Genomic DNA, 15,936 nt, shown 5'->3' on the forward strand with positions numbered 1-15,936 from the left:
TTTCAAAGAATCAGCTTTTGGTTTAATTGAACTTCTCTGTTGTTTTTCTAGTCTCTGTTTCATTAATTTTCACTCTAATCCTTATTATTTCTTTTCTTGCTTGCCTTACATTTAGATTGCTGTTCTTTATTAGTGTCTTAATGTGAAAGTTTAGGTTGTAGATTTGAGTTCTTTCTTTTTTCTTAATTAGGCATTTACAGCTATAAATTTCCCTCTAAATGTAGCTTTTGCTGCATTGCATGGATTTTTAATATGTTGTATCTTCATTTTCATTCATTTCCAAATACTTTCTTATTTTTCTTTTGAATTTTTCTTGGCCCATTGGCTATTTAGAAGTATGTTGTTAGTTTCTCAGTTTCTTTCCTGAGATTGATTTCTAATTTTCTTCCAATGTAATTGGAGACTGCACTTTATATTATTTCTGTTCTTTTAAATGTATTGAAGTTTGTTTTATGGGCTATGGTCTACCCCGGAGAATGTTCTATATGTCCTTGAAAATAATATGTGTTATTTTTGTTGGGTGGAGCATTCCATAGATGTCTGTTAGGTCTATTGGATTTACAGTGTTGTTAAAGTCTTCCCTTTCTTTGTTAACTTTTTAAAAATTCCCTCCAGCTTTACTGAGATATAAGTGACACAGAGTACACCGTGTATACAGAGTATAAGTGTGTAGCACACAGCACAGTGACTTGACCTATACACATCACCTAATGATCACCACAGTAAGTTTAGTTAACATCCATCATCTCACAGAGACACAAATAGTTTTTTCCTTGTGATGAGAACTCTTAGGATTTACCCTCTTTACTTTCATAGATACTATACAACAGTGTTAACTATAGCCATCAAGTTATACATTAGAGCCCTAGTGTTCATTTATTTTATAAATGGAAGTTTGTGCCTTTGACCACCTTCCTCAAATTCCCCTTTTCTCCAACTCCACACCTTTGATAACCACAAATCTGACATCTGTTTCTATGACTTTTGTGTTGTTGTTGTTTAGATTCCACATATAGGTGAGGTCATTTAGTCTTTGTCTTTCTCTGTTTATTTCTTTCACTTAAAAAGTCATAGTTACCTTGAAGCTCCATCCATGTTGTCTCAAATGGCAATATTTCCTAATTTTGACTGAATAATATTTCATTGTATATATAGCACAATTTCTTTATCTACTTATCCATTGATGGACACTTAGATTGTTTCCACATCTTGACTATAGTAAATATGCTGCTATGAACTGGGGGGTGCAGAATTTTCCACATAGGGTTTTGCTTTCTTTGAATTTATTCCAGAAGTAGAATCCCCATATCACATGATAGTTCTATTTTCATTATTTGAGAACGCTCCATACTGTTTTGTATGGTGGTTTCACCAATTTACATTTCCAGCAAGAGTACACAAAAGTTTCCTTTTCTCCACATTTATTATTTTTTGCCTTTTTGATGCTGATCATTCTAACAGGCATGAGGTAATCTCATTATGGTTTTGATTTACATTTCCCCAGTGATTTGTGATGCTGAGCATCTTTTCACATATCTGTTGTCCTTATTAATCTCATGTCTACTTCCTCAATTATTGAAAGTGGATTATTGAAATCTCCAACTATTATGTTTAATTCTTCTCTTCATTTCAGTCAGTTTTGCTTTCTGTATTTTGGTCCTCTGTTATTAGGTGAATATATGCTTATAATTGTGACTTCCCTGGTGGCTCAGACGGTAAAAGCGTCTTTGTACAATGCAGGAGACCTGGGTTCGATCCCTGAGTCGGGAAGATCCCCTGGAGAAGGAAATGGCGACCCACTCCAGTACTCTTGCCTGGAGAATCCCAGGGATGGAGGAGCCAGGTAGGCTACAGTCCATGGGGTTGCGAAGAGTCTGACACGACTGAGGAACTTCACTGCACTACACTATGCTTATAATTAGTATCTATTTTCCCAGAGGATTGACTCTTTTATCACTATAAAATGTCCCTCTTTATCTCTAATAGTTCTTCTGTGTTAAAGTCTATTTTATCTGTTTTCAGTATAGCCACTTCAGCTTTCTTCAGTTCTTGCAAGAAATAAATCTCTTTCCATCCTTCAATTTTCATTCTACCTGTGTCTTTAAATCTAAAGAGTGTTTCTTCTGTGCTGTGCTTAGTTGCTCAGTCGTGTCCAACTCTTTGCGGCCTCATGGACTGTAACCTGCCAGGCTCCTCTGTCCATGGGGGTTCTCCAGGCAAGAATACTGAAGTGGGTTTCCATGCCCTCCTCCAGGGAATCTTCCCAACCCAGGGATCAAACCCAGGTCTCCCATATTGTAGGAGGATTCTTTACCATTTGAGCCACCAGGGAAGCCCAAGAATACTGGAGTGGGTAGCCTTTCCCTTCTCCAGGGGATCTTCCCAACCCAGGAACTGAACTGGGGTCTCCTGCATTGCAGGTGGATTTTTTACCAGCTGAGCTACCAAAGAAGCCCAGAACTACCATGTGCTGTGCTGTGCTTAGGCGCTCAGGCCTGTTCAACTCTTTACAACCCCATGGACTACAGCCTGTCAGGCTCCTCCGTCCACAGCGATTCTCCAGGCAAGAATACTGGAGTGAGTTGCCATGCCCCCTTCCAGGGGATCTTCCCAACCCAGGGATGGAACCCAGGTCTTCCACACTGCAGGTGGATTCTTTACTGCCTGCGTCATCAGGGGAGCCCTTGAATACTGGAGTGGGAAGCCTATCCCTTCTCCAGGGGATCTTCTCGACCCAGAAGTCCTGCATTGCAGGCGGATTCTTTACCAGCTGAGCTATAAGGGCAGTTCCTTTATTCATCTGCCTAATTATTAGATTGCCTGCATCATTCACATTTACTATTTGGATTAATTAATAATTAATGTTTGGATTATTTATGTATTTCAGTTGACGTCTGCCATTTCACTTTTGTTTTCTGTATGTATCGTGTGTTGGTTTTTTTTTTTCTTTTTTGGTTGTTGTTCCTCTATTTCCCTTCTACTGCTTTCTTTGTATTAAAGGAGTATTTTCTGATTAGCATTTCAATTTCTTTGATAATTTTTTCAGTATATCTTTAAGGATTTTTTCCCTTTGGTTTTTTAGTGATGGCTCTAGGATTTACCATGCACATCCTAACATCAGAATCAACTTCAGATTTACACTGGTCTAATTCCAGTAATATGTAAAAATGATACACTACGGTTCTAGTCTCTCTTCCTCTTTTGTGTGCTATTATTGTCACATATATATTAATGTTATACACCAACAATACACTACTATAATTATTACTTTCCTATCTGTAGTTATTTCCTTAGCAGCTTGCCACCACCCACCTTTTCTTGTAGCTATTGGCAATATATATTTTTCAATGTGTTACACACTCTACAAAACATTAGAAACATATGATTTTATACAATTGCTTTTTAAATCAGCTAAGAAAGGAAAAGAGAAAAATATGTCTTTATACTGTCTTTTATAATTATATAAAACTATATATATAGTTCTTCCTCTGGAGAAGGAAATGGCACCCCACTCCAGTACCCTTGCCTGGAAAATCCCATGGACGGAGGAGAGTGGTAGGCTACAGTCCACGGGGTCGCAGAGTCGGACACGACTGAGTGACTTCACTTCACTATTGCATACCTTTCCTTTTCCCTCTGACTGCCCTCCCTTGGTCTCTCAACAGGCAGCTTCAGACCTCCTTGTGACATTTAGGACACAGAATATCCAGGTGCCTCCCCCAGCAGCTGTGGAAGCTACGCTGGAGGGTCAGCCATACCAGAGCAGGAGAAACAGAGAAGCAAGCCGTGCTGAACTCTCTGCGTCTGGGGCCTGCCTCCAGGGACTCAGAGAAAAACCATCCCCATAGTTGAGCTTCTAGTGTGTATCGGGACCAGACAGAACGTGTTACTTACAAGATCATTAGCCTCACCACAGCCTAGCCAGAAAAGTGTCCTCATTCCCATTTTGCAGATGAGAAAAGATAAATGACTTGCTTACAGTCAACAACTGAGACAAGATTTTAAACACTTTTATCAGGTTGCAGTGCTAGAGTCAAATAAGCTTCCAAGGATGCGGGGGCGGGGTGGGGGTGTGAAATGCATATTTGATCCACATACAGGTACAATTCTTGAATCTTTATTCAAAGGATGTCTGCAGGAGGTACCTTGGTAAATTCACCTGATTTTACATTGTTTCTCTGATAGAATACAATGATGGGAGGGGAGGTTGTGTGTTGCTGTTTTTAAATTATTTCCCTTTACCTTCCCTTTACCTTTTAAATTATTTCCCTTTACCTTTCAATAATGAAACTCTTTTCTAACGAGGGAAAAATTGAAACACATCCATATTCTATCAAGCTGGACAGCATTACCTCAGAATACAAATTGTTCTGTTACTTTTCAGTAATTTTTAAAGAACTCTTTCTTATTATAAAATTAATACAAGCATCAAAATGGAAGTAATATATACTACTTTAGAGGAAGTTTGAAACTGCAGAAAAATATAAAAAGGAAAAATATAAATCACACAAAATTCCTTTATTAAAAAAAATCACTATTAGTATTCTGGTGCATTGTCTTGCTTTTCTCCAGTTTTCTGTGTATCAGATGTACACATGAGCATGATTACAGGGCCCTTCAGGCACTGGGAAAATAAGCCAGTGACAGGAGAGGAAGAGGGAGCAGGGCAAGACATGGTTCCTACCCTGAAAGAAATTGATGGCCAAGCTAATGGCCCCAAAGGAATGGACTTAAATGAGATTAGGAGAGACACAGTCAGCAAAGTTACAATTCAAAAGCAAAGGGGAAAAGTAAACTCAGAAGGAAAGATAAAATGTCCTAGTCCATCATTAGCTCCAACGTGGGGCCTCTCAGGCACACGGGTGCAGGTTCTAAGGCAGTCTGCTCTGAGCTGGGCTCAGGTTTTTCGGCATCAACTATGCCAGGAGGGGTTTAGAGTGGTGACTGGCAGGAAGGACTGCAGAGGAGTGGACCGGTGTGAGCAGCCCTGTGGACACCCTGTCATCTAGTTCTTGCAGCCTCCAGACAACACTGAGCTGTTGGGACTCACCCAAGTCACCAGCTGGCCTGCCAGTGCCAGCACTCTGAGAACCCCCACTGTGAGCCGTGGAGTTGGTGCTTTTTCTGATTCTGGGCTCAGACCCTTTGGTGCTTAGCGGCTGACTGCCTGATGCAAGAAACCTCTGAGGCACTGAGCCCAGGACAGCCCATTAGCTGGACCCAGACCTGGCCAGGGAAGGACAGAGTCCACCCCCCAGGGACATGGGGATCCCAGTTCCACCTCGGGGGACCCTTTTTCAGATCCACACAAGGAAGGCTAAGTATTCTCATAATGGCAGGCATGGACGTGCTAAATTGCTTCAGTCATGTCCAACTCTTTGCAACCCTATGGACTGTAGCCTGCCAGGCTCCTCTGTCCTTGGGATTCTCCAGGCAAGAATACTGGAGTGGATTGCCATGCCCTTCTCCAGGGGATCTTCCCACCCCAGGGATTGAATCCGTGTCTCTTCTGGCTCTTGCATTGGCAGACAGGTTCTTTACCCCTAGCGCCAACTGGGAAGCCCTAGGCATGGACACAGCGCACAAAACTGTAGCTTGCCTTCTCTGCCTGACAAGACAAATGTGAGAACAAAGCAGCCCAGGCCTTGGTTTAGGGGTGCGTCTTAAACATCAGACCCACTGTCTCAAAGCTGATATTCATTCTCCCTGCTCTTGGGGACAGGACTGGAGACAATGGGGAATGAGTAGGGAAGGTAGGTGTATGTACGTGTGTGTGTGTGTGTGTGTGTGTCCACTGACATTATAAACTGTACTTCAGATGGGAAGAAGTGGGGGTGGGGCAAAGCTGAGTCCCACTGGTTGGTGGTGTTGATATTTTCTAGAAGTTCAGCCCCTGTTTCTTCATCTGCAACCCTCATGGGCTTTAATGAACACACAGGTGGGAATGAAAGCAATTTTTATGGACGTTTGCTAATTATTCTCCTTGATGGCAGGGGCCATGTTTTTATGCCTTTTTAAGTCTCCAGAATTTAGAAGACTGCCTAACATGGGGAAGTCTTTATATAACTTTATTTTTTAAGTGATTAGGATTGCTTCTCTGCCTTTTGGCTCAGATTAGTGTAGGATCTGTTCTTAACAGCTTAAAATGGTGATGATGATGGTGTCATTTTAATACAGTTGTGCCCAAACATTTTACCAAAGATTATTATATAAAGATTCATGTTCAAACTGTTATAACAGTGTGTCGTGTATTTTGGAGAAGGCGATGGCACCCACTCCAGTACTCTTGCCTGGAAAATCCCATGGACGGAGGAGCCTGGTAGGCTGCAGTCCATGGGGTAGCAAAGAGTCGGACACGACTGAGCGACTTCACTTTCAGTTTTCCCTTTTATACATTGGAGATGGAAATGGCAACCCACTCCAGTGTTCTTGCCTGGAGAATCCCAGGGATGGGAGAGCCTGGGGGGTTGCCATCTCTGGAGTCACACAGAGTTAGACACGACTGAAGCGACTTAGCAGCAACAGCAGCAGTCATGTATTTTAAAGAAATATTATGTGGAGCCCAATGTTTGACAGAATCTACAGAAGCAAGAGTAGCCCTCGTTCAAGAGAAGGGTACAAAGTCCACTCTATGCCTCTTGTCCGATGGCGGTCCCCGCAGCAGCTTCACGGAAGCTTCGGGCACGAGTTGAAAAGCAGTTTCAGAGACAGTTTGGAAATCACTCTCTTGAGTAGGGGATGTCCTTTCAATTTCAGAATTGGGGCTCTGGGACACAGCGCAGTGAGAGGAGGTTACAGCTTCCCCCAGCACCCCGCTGGATGGCCTTCCTCTAATTCCAGTCTCCCCAAGAGAAGAGAAGCCGTTGCAGGAAGTGTCGTGGGGCCAGCAGCTGATGTTTACCAGCCCGAGCTAAGCCCGAAGCTCACAACATTCAGGGCACCCTAAAGGTCCAATATCATCCATACGCCCATTTTGCAGATTAAAAAAATAAATAAACAAAAGCTTAGGGAGGTTAACCAGCTTGCCTCAGATCAATAGCTACCAAGCAAAGGATTCAGAATTGCACCCAAACCAAAGTCCATACTTGTGGCCACCCGTACTGGAACACACTGGGGACATTCAGGAAGAGGCACGGCACAAGCACCCAGACAGCAGGAAGGGACAAGCACGCCAAGGCTGGGGTGCTTGGTGCCAACAAAGCCCCTGCTCCCGCCCTTCCCCTGACAAGGCCCCTGGCGAGTGCAGGCAAGTGATTCCAGAACTACTCCTTTCTCCCTTGACAGGAAGTGGGACCGCTAGGCAGGCAGCACAGAGGAGAGGGTGGGGTTGCCTAGGCTTTAATACAGAGGAGAAGTTGGGGGTACACTGAGGTTCCCATCTGGGGCCCAGTCCAGGTCACCAGGCCAGAAGACCCCAGTGAGGAGGCTGGGACAGGTACTTCAGCCCCAAGAGAGGAGCCCCCACCACAGGGAAACAACATGGTGGGTTGGAGGTTGGGGGATGGGGGCTTGTAGCTCCTGTCTAGAGAGGCAGCCAAATCTGCACTGCAGGACGACAGACATTCCCACGGATGTCCTAGGGCTGCCGGGCTTTGCCAGCACAGCCTCCTACCCTCCCCCACGTGGCTGGGTGGAATCCCTGCTCTTTTGATGCACTGACTAATGTTTCTTAAATGGTGCCTAGCCTGCTCGGGACTCGGTTGTCAACAGACACTGGAGTGGAGGGGAAAATGAAGGACAGAAGCAGGTGGGGACAGGACCCCGTGCTGATCAGGACTCTAGTACTGTAGGGAGGCTTGGTGGGGCCTGGGGAAAGGCCCTCTGAGGACACAACACACACGCAGATGGACTCCAGAGGAGGTCTCTGCAGTTCCAACCCTTGGCCCTACCAGGCCTAGTAGGGGAGCCACCAGGCCTTCTGTGTGCCAAGGGGCCCGCAGCCTCCAGCTGAGGAGCCCCTGGGCTGAGTCCAGGATAAGAGTTGAGTGGGAGCCTTTAGAGTCCCAGGCCATCCGGGGTGGGGTGGATGCAGCCCCAGAGAGAGAGGATCAGAGAGAGTCAACCAGTCCAGGGCCCTGGTGAGGACCCCCAGAGTGAGGGCTTTAGGAGCATTCCCTGTCCAGGATCGCTGTAGCAGCCCCTCGCCCAGACCTCCCAAAGGAACCAGTCCTCATCCTTCAGAGATGCCTCCTGAACTCAGAAAAATGCCTGCGCAGAAGGCTGCTAGCACCCTGACGACCCCACCGTTGCATTTTTGGACTTAGTGATCCAGCACACCCTGATAAGGTGTGGCTGCAGCCAACCCAAAACAGGCCTGCAAGTGTGCTTGCCCTTCCACCATGCAACTGGCCCCCTCTCTTCCACAGTGGAGAGGACATCCTGGGGACAGGAGTGTGCTATGAGAGACCATTCAGAGCTCAGCCTGGGCTCGGCCCCTTGAGGAACAGGGACCACTGCAGAACCAGAGGAGGGAGGTACGGGGCTGGGCCAGGGAACTAGCAAGACTTGTGCCATGTACATCACCCTTTCTGCTGGGCCCCTGACCCATTACAGTGCCTGCTCCAGTTGATGAGGCCTAGTAGCTTGGTGAGATGAGGTGTGATGGTCCCTGCCCCACAGCTGTCAAAAGGACGTGGAATTAAGTCATCCACATACCTACTCTGCAACCAAATCAGCACAAGATACCTCTAAATGCACAGCCAGCCACTGCCCAGAGCCAAACCAGCTTCTCCTTAGACTAGTCTAGAGCCCTGCAGACACAGAGGTTAAGACCCAAGTTGGACTCTCTGAGGCCTTTCTACCTCGGGGCAAACACTTCAGGGAGTTGATTTCTCCCGTCTGGGTGGGGCCGGGATGATGGTGAGGACACAGCCCTGCTCCCCTTGGGCATCCCTGCAATGTCAGGACAACTGCTGCGGGAGCCCCGTCATCAGCAGTGAAGCCAAACACCCCACAGAGACACATAGAACAATCTGCACAATCTGACTCGGGTTCCTCTAACATAAATGTCAGTAGAAATCACCAACTCCATTTTCAGGAAACCCAATAATCTGTCATGTGTACTGTGCGTGATCAAGAAAGACGCGGCTTTCCGCCTTCTGACACCACATCACTAATCTCCCCTAACGGCCAGGAGGTGGGGGAGTGTGCCCGTGGACAGTGTGACCACCCATACACTGGTCTTCTCAACCACATCCCTCCACAGATAAACATCACCCTCAGAATGAGGAACTTGGCCACCCAGAGCCAGTCCCACGAATCAGAAACAATCTGACATCTCAAGGTCAGCTCAACGGAAAAACCATCATGAGTCTTTCAAGGCGACAGATCTCCCCGTGATGCCGCGGGTGCTCTCCAGCCACAGTGCTGCCAGCGCAGCCCTCAGTCCTGGTGGGACTGCAGGGGGGAAACAGGCAGAAGGGAGCGAGCAGAGCAAGAGGCAGCCAAGCCAAGATCCAGGGGGCTCTGCCACCTCTCGTGGTCTTCACTTTGCAGCAATGCACAGGAGCTCAGAGCTGGGAGGAAACCCAAAGACACTTTGCTTCAATAATTTGTTTTGTTTTCTCAGAGACAACCAAGACCAGAAAGGTAATGACCTTACTGGTTCACTAGGTGACAACCCTGGGAGGGGAATTCAGATCCCTTGCCAGCACCTCCTCAAATGGACAGAGGCAGAACTCCAGTCCTCCAACCAGAGTCAGGTGCAAATATCCAGTAAGCGTCAGAGATGGCCCAGGCTCCGTGGAGGTGCCCCTCACCAGATCACAGGTGACAAACATATAATCACACAAACTGTTGTTTAATATGAATTTCAGTTTTTTCTAAAAGCACATGGGGCTAAAAGTTCTACTAACGAGGGGGGTCTAACCTATCTAACCTAGTCTTGGCCTGGTAGGAAGGGGGGACTTGCCTCAGGAGATGCTGTCAAACCTGAGACTGGAAGGTTAACCAAACAAAAGATGGGCAGAGACCCAGGAAAAGGGTGTCTCCCTCTCCCCTCCCCCTTTCTCCTGGCCTCTCTCCCTCCTCCTCCAGGAAAGCTGTTTGCTCCAGACCAGCTAGCCATACTGCCAGCTTTCACACATGGCATAGTCATCACTTTCCCTCAGCAAGGTCACCTCCACTCACATCTCTCAAATTCCTCCCACTCAGCAATTCAGGTCCTGCCCTTCCCCCAGGATCCCAGCTTCCCCCAAACCCATCACCCCATGTGGTCTTCCTCCCCTCAACACCAGTCACAGCGTTGGACACGCCATAGACTTTCAACAATGAATGGAGGGATGGATGGGGTAATGGGCCCATAAGATGTGGCAAGAAACAAGGCAAGGGAAACTCTGAGATGTCTGTCCTAGCCCAGCAAGCAGCCCACAGCGGTGGGTATGCTCATGAACCCTGAACAAAGTCCAAGATGCCTCTCTAAGTAAGAACAGAGACCTTTCAGAGCCTATTCATCAGCAATGAAGCATGGTGATCCAAACATGGCCTTATTGAAACTCCCTTACATCTTGGTCTCATAGGGAAGACTCCACTCAGACGGGAAACAGCCATCTTGTGCAGACCTGGTCCCTCCATCTGCTGCCCCAACAGGCTCCCAGAAGTAAGGGCTGCAGGGTGATCTATAGACAAATATCCTGGATACCAAGACACCCTACCAACCTGTGACACTGCCCCTGACCTGCCAGCCCACCTGGGTGGAGGGGAAGGGAAGCAGTCCACACCAGCTATGTGTGTGAGCTCAGCGGTGTCTGACTCCTTGCAACCCCATGGACTCTAGCCTGCCAGGCTTCCCTGTCCATGGGATTTCCCAGGAAAGAATACTGGAGTGGGTTGCCATTTCCTCCTCTGGGGGATCTTCCCAACTGAGGGACTGGACCCATGTCTCCTGCGTTTCCTGCATTGGCAAGCAGAGTCCTTACCACTAAGCCACCTGGGAAGCCTTCATACTGGCTGATAGATCACCAGGAGCCAATCACTTGAGCCTGCTTGTCTACACACGTGAGGAGGCACCAATGAGCTGGAATTTAAAGTCAAGCAGTTTTCCCACATCTAGGACTAGAGACAAGTCGCCTTGCAGTCCAGTTTTGCTTTCTGGGGAAACCACAGGAGTGGTCCCTCTCTGGTTATGATATCAGTGAAGCACCCTTGCCCCATAAGAGGACCTTTAGTGTTCTCTGCTGTACAATCTCCAGTGAAGGACCCTGGGGCCCTCTTGGAGAGAAAGGAATAGCATCACTACCCTGTAGCCAAGGCGTGTGCACCATGCATCCTGAGCTATGGCCTTCACCGCAGCAGTGGACCAGCCGCCACTGAGCGGCGCAGGGCTTGTGTACAACAGCGACACCATGTGGCAGCCGCGGAAACCACAACGCCTCTGGCTTGGTTGCTTTCCTACCTCTCTCCTTGGGCGTCTAAAGGCAAGATCAGCTCCAGATTCTGGGACAGATCAAGAACTTCCTGCCCTGCTACTGATGAAAACTGGTAAAGATTCCAGTTGTTCACTGCCATGTTGCCATATCTCCCCATCTCTCCCAAGCTGGTATGGGGCTATTCCAGTTTGGCATGCCCTGTCTTGATGGCTGCTCATAACCACCTGAGTGGCACATATCCATATTGTCTGATTTCTGCAGATAGTGTTGTTCAGGGATTAACAACTTTCCCAAAATCACACACCCCAAATAAGTGGCAATGCTGAGAGTCACGCCAGGTCTGACTCCAGGATCCATGCTCCTTCTGCACTCTACAAAGCCTTTCTCAGCCCGCAGCAGAAGCCAGAAAGTACAAAGTATCTGAGGGCCACACTAGGTTTAACCCAATTAATGCTCCCTGGAAACCTGTCCCTAGCCACACCTTCTCCAGTCAGTGTGATGTCTTTGGCATTTGGTTCACATGTGGCCCAAACCCCTTAGATCAAAGACCATGTGTGCCATCTGGCATGGGTTGTGTTTCGGACTGGGTGTTTTTTTTTTTTTTCCATTTTGCTTAGCTGGTGCAAGAACTATGTCTAAGCAATCAGCATAACTTGAAAATCAATTTGTATCCTGTCAGCCCAAGTATCCCTAAGAACCTCCACTAATACAGCAGTAATGAACATCTGGAAACACAGCAGCTGTTGGGGGAACGAGTTATAAAAACACTAAGATGACAGCTTGTTTTTCATACGTTAGATTGGCTCTTGCACAAATGGGAGAGGCAAACAGACGAAATGGAAACCAGAGGAAGAGGAGGGGAAGGGAAGAGGGAGGCGCAGCTATGCCCCAGGAGCGACTTCACTGGGTGAAGGTCTTCACTCCCCTCCTTTTCTGAGCCGGGCCGCCCTGGGGTGGGTACCTGTGGGCTCAGGTATCCTTCTGGCCAATCAGAGAGGCCGGCAGTCCAGCATGCGGACCTCTGTGTGGATGAGCATCCAGAGGTGGGCAAGCTGGTTGAGAAGGCAAAAGGGCCACCCAAGGCAGGAGACATCTAGGCCTGGACTTGAAGTCTAGGGAGCTGAGGAAGGAGGACTCTCCAGGCAAGAGGTGCTGAGGTTCTAGAGATGCGGGGTGTGACCAGAGCATCAGCTCTGGAGTTGAAGGGACAGAGGCTCCTTCATGGGAAGCCCTGGCAGGGGTGCACTTGGATCCTGGAAGGGGGTGTGACATGGGTATTTTTAGAGCCATGTTTACAATGGGATAGATGTGTGAGGCACAGCAGGGGCCCAGCCTCACGCCTCTTCCCAACCAGCACTGCTGAGCCCCACCTCAGCACCTCAGTACCAGGGGTCCCCCACCTCTGGGATATGGACCAGTACCTCCTGTCAGATCAGCAGTGGCATTAGACTAGAAATACAGTAAGTGCACGATAAATGTGATGCACCTGAATCATCCCCAAACCATTCCCCTTCCCTGGTTCTCAGAAAAATTGTCTTTCATGAAACCAGTCCCTAGTGACACAAAGGTGGGGGACCACTGCAGTAGGCAACAGGGCAGACAAGGTCTCTGCCCTTCTGAGACCCACAGAGAGAGGACAAGTCATCAGGCTGACGTGACACCCTCCCTGGGGAGGACGCTACTCCAACTGGGTGGTCATGTGCAGCTTCTCAGAGAGGACGGGGTGAGCAGAGCCTGGGGAAGTATGAGCCACAGCTTTATAGGGACCAGGGGTTCCAGGCAGAGGAGCCAGCAAGGAGAAGGTCCAGCGTGCTCAAGAAGAGGGCCCTGAGGCCCAGGAGGGTGACTGGTAGGAGAGAACAGGCTGTAGGGAAGGGCCTACTCTGGCCCACTGGCCACATGCTCCGAGGCTAGGAGAGCTGGCTGCCATAACAACTCACAGCAGGAAAACTAGCTGCTGCTTTGTATGAGTTTTGCACAATTAGTCTGAAACAAATTCTCAGAATTTGCATGATTAAGAGCAGGAACATTTTCTCACCCTCATACTTGGCCAACCATACTATTTTAATCTACCAACAACAACAACAATAAACAGACAGTCTTAAAAAGTCAATTCCCTTCCAGTCACCCTTTTGGTATTCCTTATATGGGAAAATTAACTCCAAAGCTCAATAAAAGAATATTTCTAGGTAAGATTTTAGCCAACTACATGGTGCTTTGTTTCTTTGTTCATTTTAATCTGCAGAAAATGCATTTTCCATCCTTCAAAGGAGCATCACTTTTTTGGAATGTGGAGCCATGGAGTGTGGGATCTGGGCTGACATTTAAAGGACCCTTTGGAATTGGTTTCCAGGCTGATGATGGATTCATCTGTATGGGGACCCAGGGAAGGCAGCGTAACAGACATCCACCTCTGTGTCCTGAGATGTGAATTAAGTTACCTGCTCAGCCCCTGAACTACATTATCCTGGGGAAAGTCCCACCTCTACTGAGACCCAGTGTCAAAGTCAGTGGCAAGTGCAAGGGGAGCACTGTTTGGGGTCCAACCTGCCCCTCACCCCAAAAGCTGCCCTGGCCCAGAGGCGGAAATTTGAGAAGCAACAGCTGAGCTTTGGAACAGTGAGCCCAGAAGAGCTATCCTTGGGCAGGAAGCATCAACAAAGGGGGCTCCCCAGCAGGGAGGTTGCCACCCAGAAAACCAGCAGAGGGTTAGGGCAGGGAGCCCCGTAATAGTGGTTCCAGAGGGCCATGAGACCTCTCCCCACTCCTCACACTTGGCGGCTAGACACACTGCTGTCTCTGCACTGCTGTGATGGCTGCGGTTTTACAGTAGGATTTAAACTCAGGGAGTGTGAGTCCAGAGGGGCTTTGGGTGGGCAATTCATCTCTTTCAGTTCAGTTCAGTCGCTCAGTTGTGTCCGACTCTTTGCAACCCCATGAACTGCAGCACGCCAGGCCTCCCTGTCCATCACCAACTCCCAGAGTTCACTCAGACTCATGTCCATCGAGTCCGTGATGCCATCCAGCCATCTCATCCTCTGTCGTCCCCTTCTCCTCCTGCCCCCAATCCTTCCCAGCATCAGAGTCTTTTCCAGTGAGTCAACTCTTCGCATGAGGTGGCCAAAGACCTGGAGCTTCAGCTTTAGCATCATTCCTTCCAAAGAAATCCAAGGGTTGATCTCCTTCAGAATGGACTGGTTGGATCTCCTTGCAGTCCAAGGGACTCTCAAGAGTCTTCTCCAACACCACAGTTCAAACGCATCAGTTCTTTGGCACTCAGCCTTCTTCACAGTCCAACTCTCACATCCATACATGACCACAGGAAAAACCATAGCCTTGACTAAATGGACCTTAGTCGGCAAAGTAATGTCTCTGCTTTTGAATATACTATCTAGGTTGCTCATAACTTTTCTTCCAAGGAGTAAGCCTCTTTTAATTTCATGGCTGCAATCACCAGCTGCAATGATTTTGGAGCCCCCCAAAATAAAGTCTGCCACTGTTTCTACTGTTTCCCATCTATTTCCCATGAAGTGATAGGACCAGATGCCATGATATTCATTTTCTGAATGTTGAGCTTTAAGCCAACTTTTTCACTCTCCTCTTTCACTTTCAGCAAGAGGCTTTTTAGCTCCTCTTCACTTTCTGCCATAAGGGTGGTGTCATCTGCATATCTGAGGTTAGTGATATTTCTCCCAGCAATCTTGATTCCAGCTTGTGTTTCTTCCAGTCCACCATTTCTCATGATGTACTCTGCATAGAAGTTAAATAAGCAGGGTGACGATATACAGCCTTGACATACTCCTTTTCCTATTTGGAACCAGTCTGTTGTTCCACGTCTAGTTCAAACTGTTGCTTCCTGACCTGCATACAGGTTTCTCAAGAGGCAGGTTAGGTGGTCTGGTATTCCCATCTCTTTCAGAATTTTCCACAGTTTATTGTGATCTACACAGTCAAAGGCTTTGGCATAGTCAATAAAGCAGAAATAGATGTTTTTCTGGAACTCTCTTGCTTCTTCCATGATTCAGCGGATGTTGGCAATTTGATCTCTGGTTCCTCTGCCTTTTCTAAAACCAGCTTGAACGTCAGGGAGTTCACGGTTCACGTATTGCTGAAGTCTGGCTTGGAGAATTTTGAGCATTACTTTACTAGCATGTGAGATGAGTGCAATTGTGCGGTAGTTTGAGCATTCTTTGGCATTGCCTTTCTTTGGAATTGGAACAAAAACTGACCTATTCCAGTCCTGTGGCCACTGATGAGTCTTCCAAATGTGCTGGCATATTGAGTGCAGCACTTTCACAGCATCATCTTTCAGGATTTGAAACAGCTCAACTGGAATTCCATCACCTCCACTAGCTTTGTTCGTAGTGATGCTTTCTAAGGCCCACTTGACTTCACATTCCAGGATGTCTGGCTCTAGATTAGTAATCACATCATCATGATTATCTGGGTCGTGAAGTGTTTTTTTGTACAGTTCTTCTGTGTATTCTCGCCACCTCTTGTTAATATCTTCTGCTTCTGTTAGGTCCATACCATTTCAGTCCTTTATCGAGCCCATCTTTGCATGAAATGT

General features: G+C 47.5%; 1 non-coding gene across 1 annotated transcript; it reads left to right on the top strand.

The window, feature by feature from the left end:
* The first annotated feature begins 6,088 nt into the window (after window positions 1-6,088).
* Window positions 6,089-6,288, top strand: LOC114113454 (U2 spliceosomal RNA). Its single transcript, XR_003588482.2, has one exon. It is a non-coding gene; the product is annotated as a U2 spliceosomal RNA (small nuclear RNA).
* Window positions 6,289-15,936: the final 9,648 nt, after the last annotated feature.

This window comes from Ovis aries, chromosome 2, assembly GCF_016772045.2.
Source record: "Ovis aries strain OAR_USU_Benz2616 breed Rambouillet chromosome 2, ARS-UI_Ramb_v3.0, whole genome shotgun sequence".
NCBI lineage: Eukaryota > Metazoa > Chordata > Mammalia > Artiodactyla > Bovidae > Ovis > Ovis aries.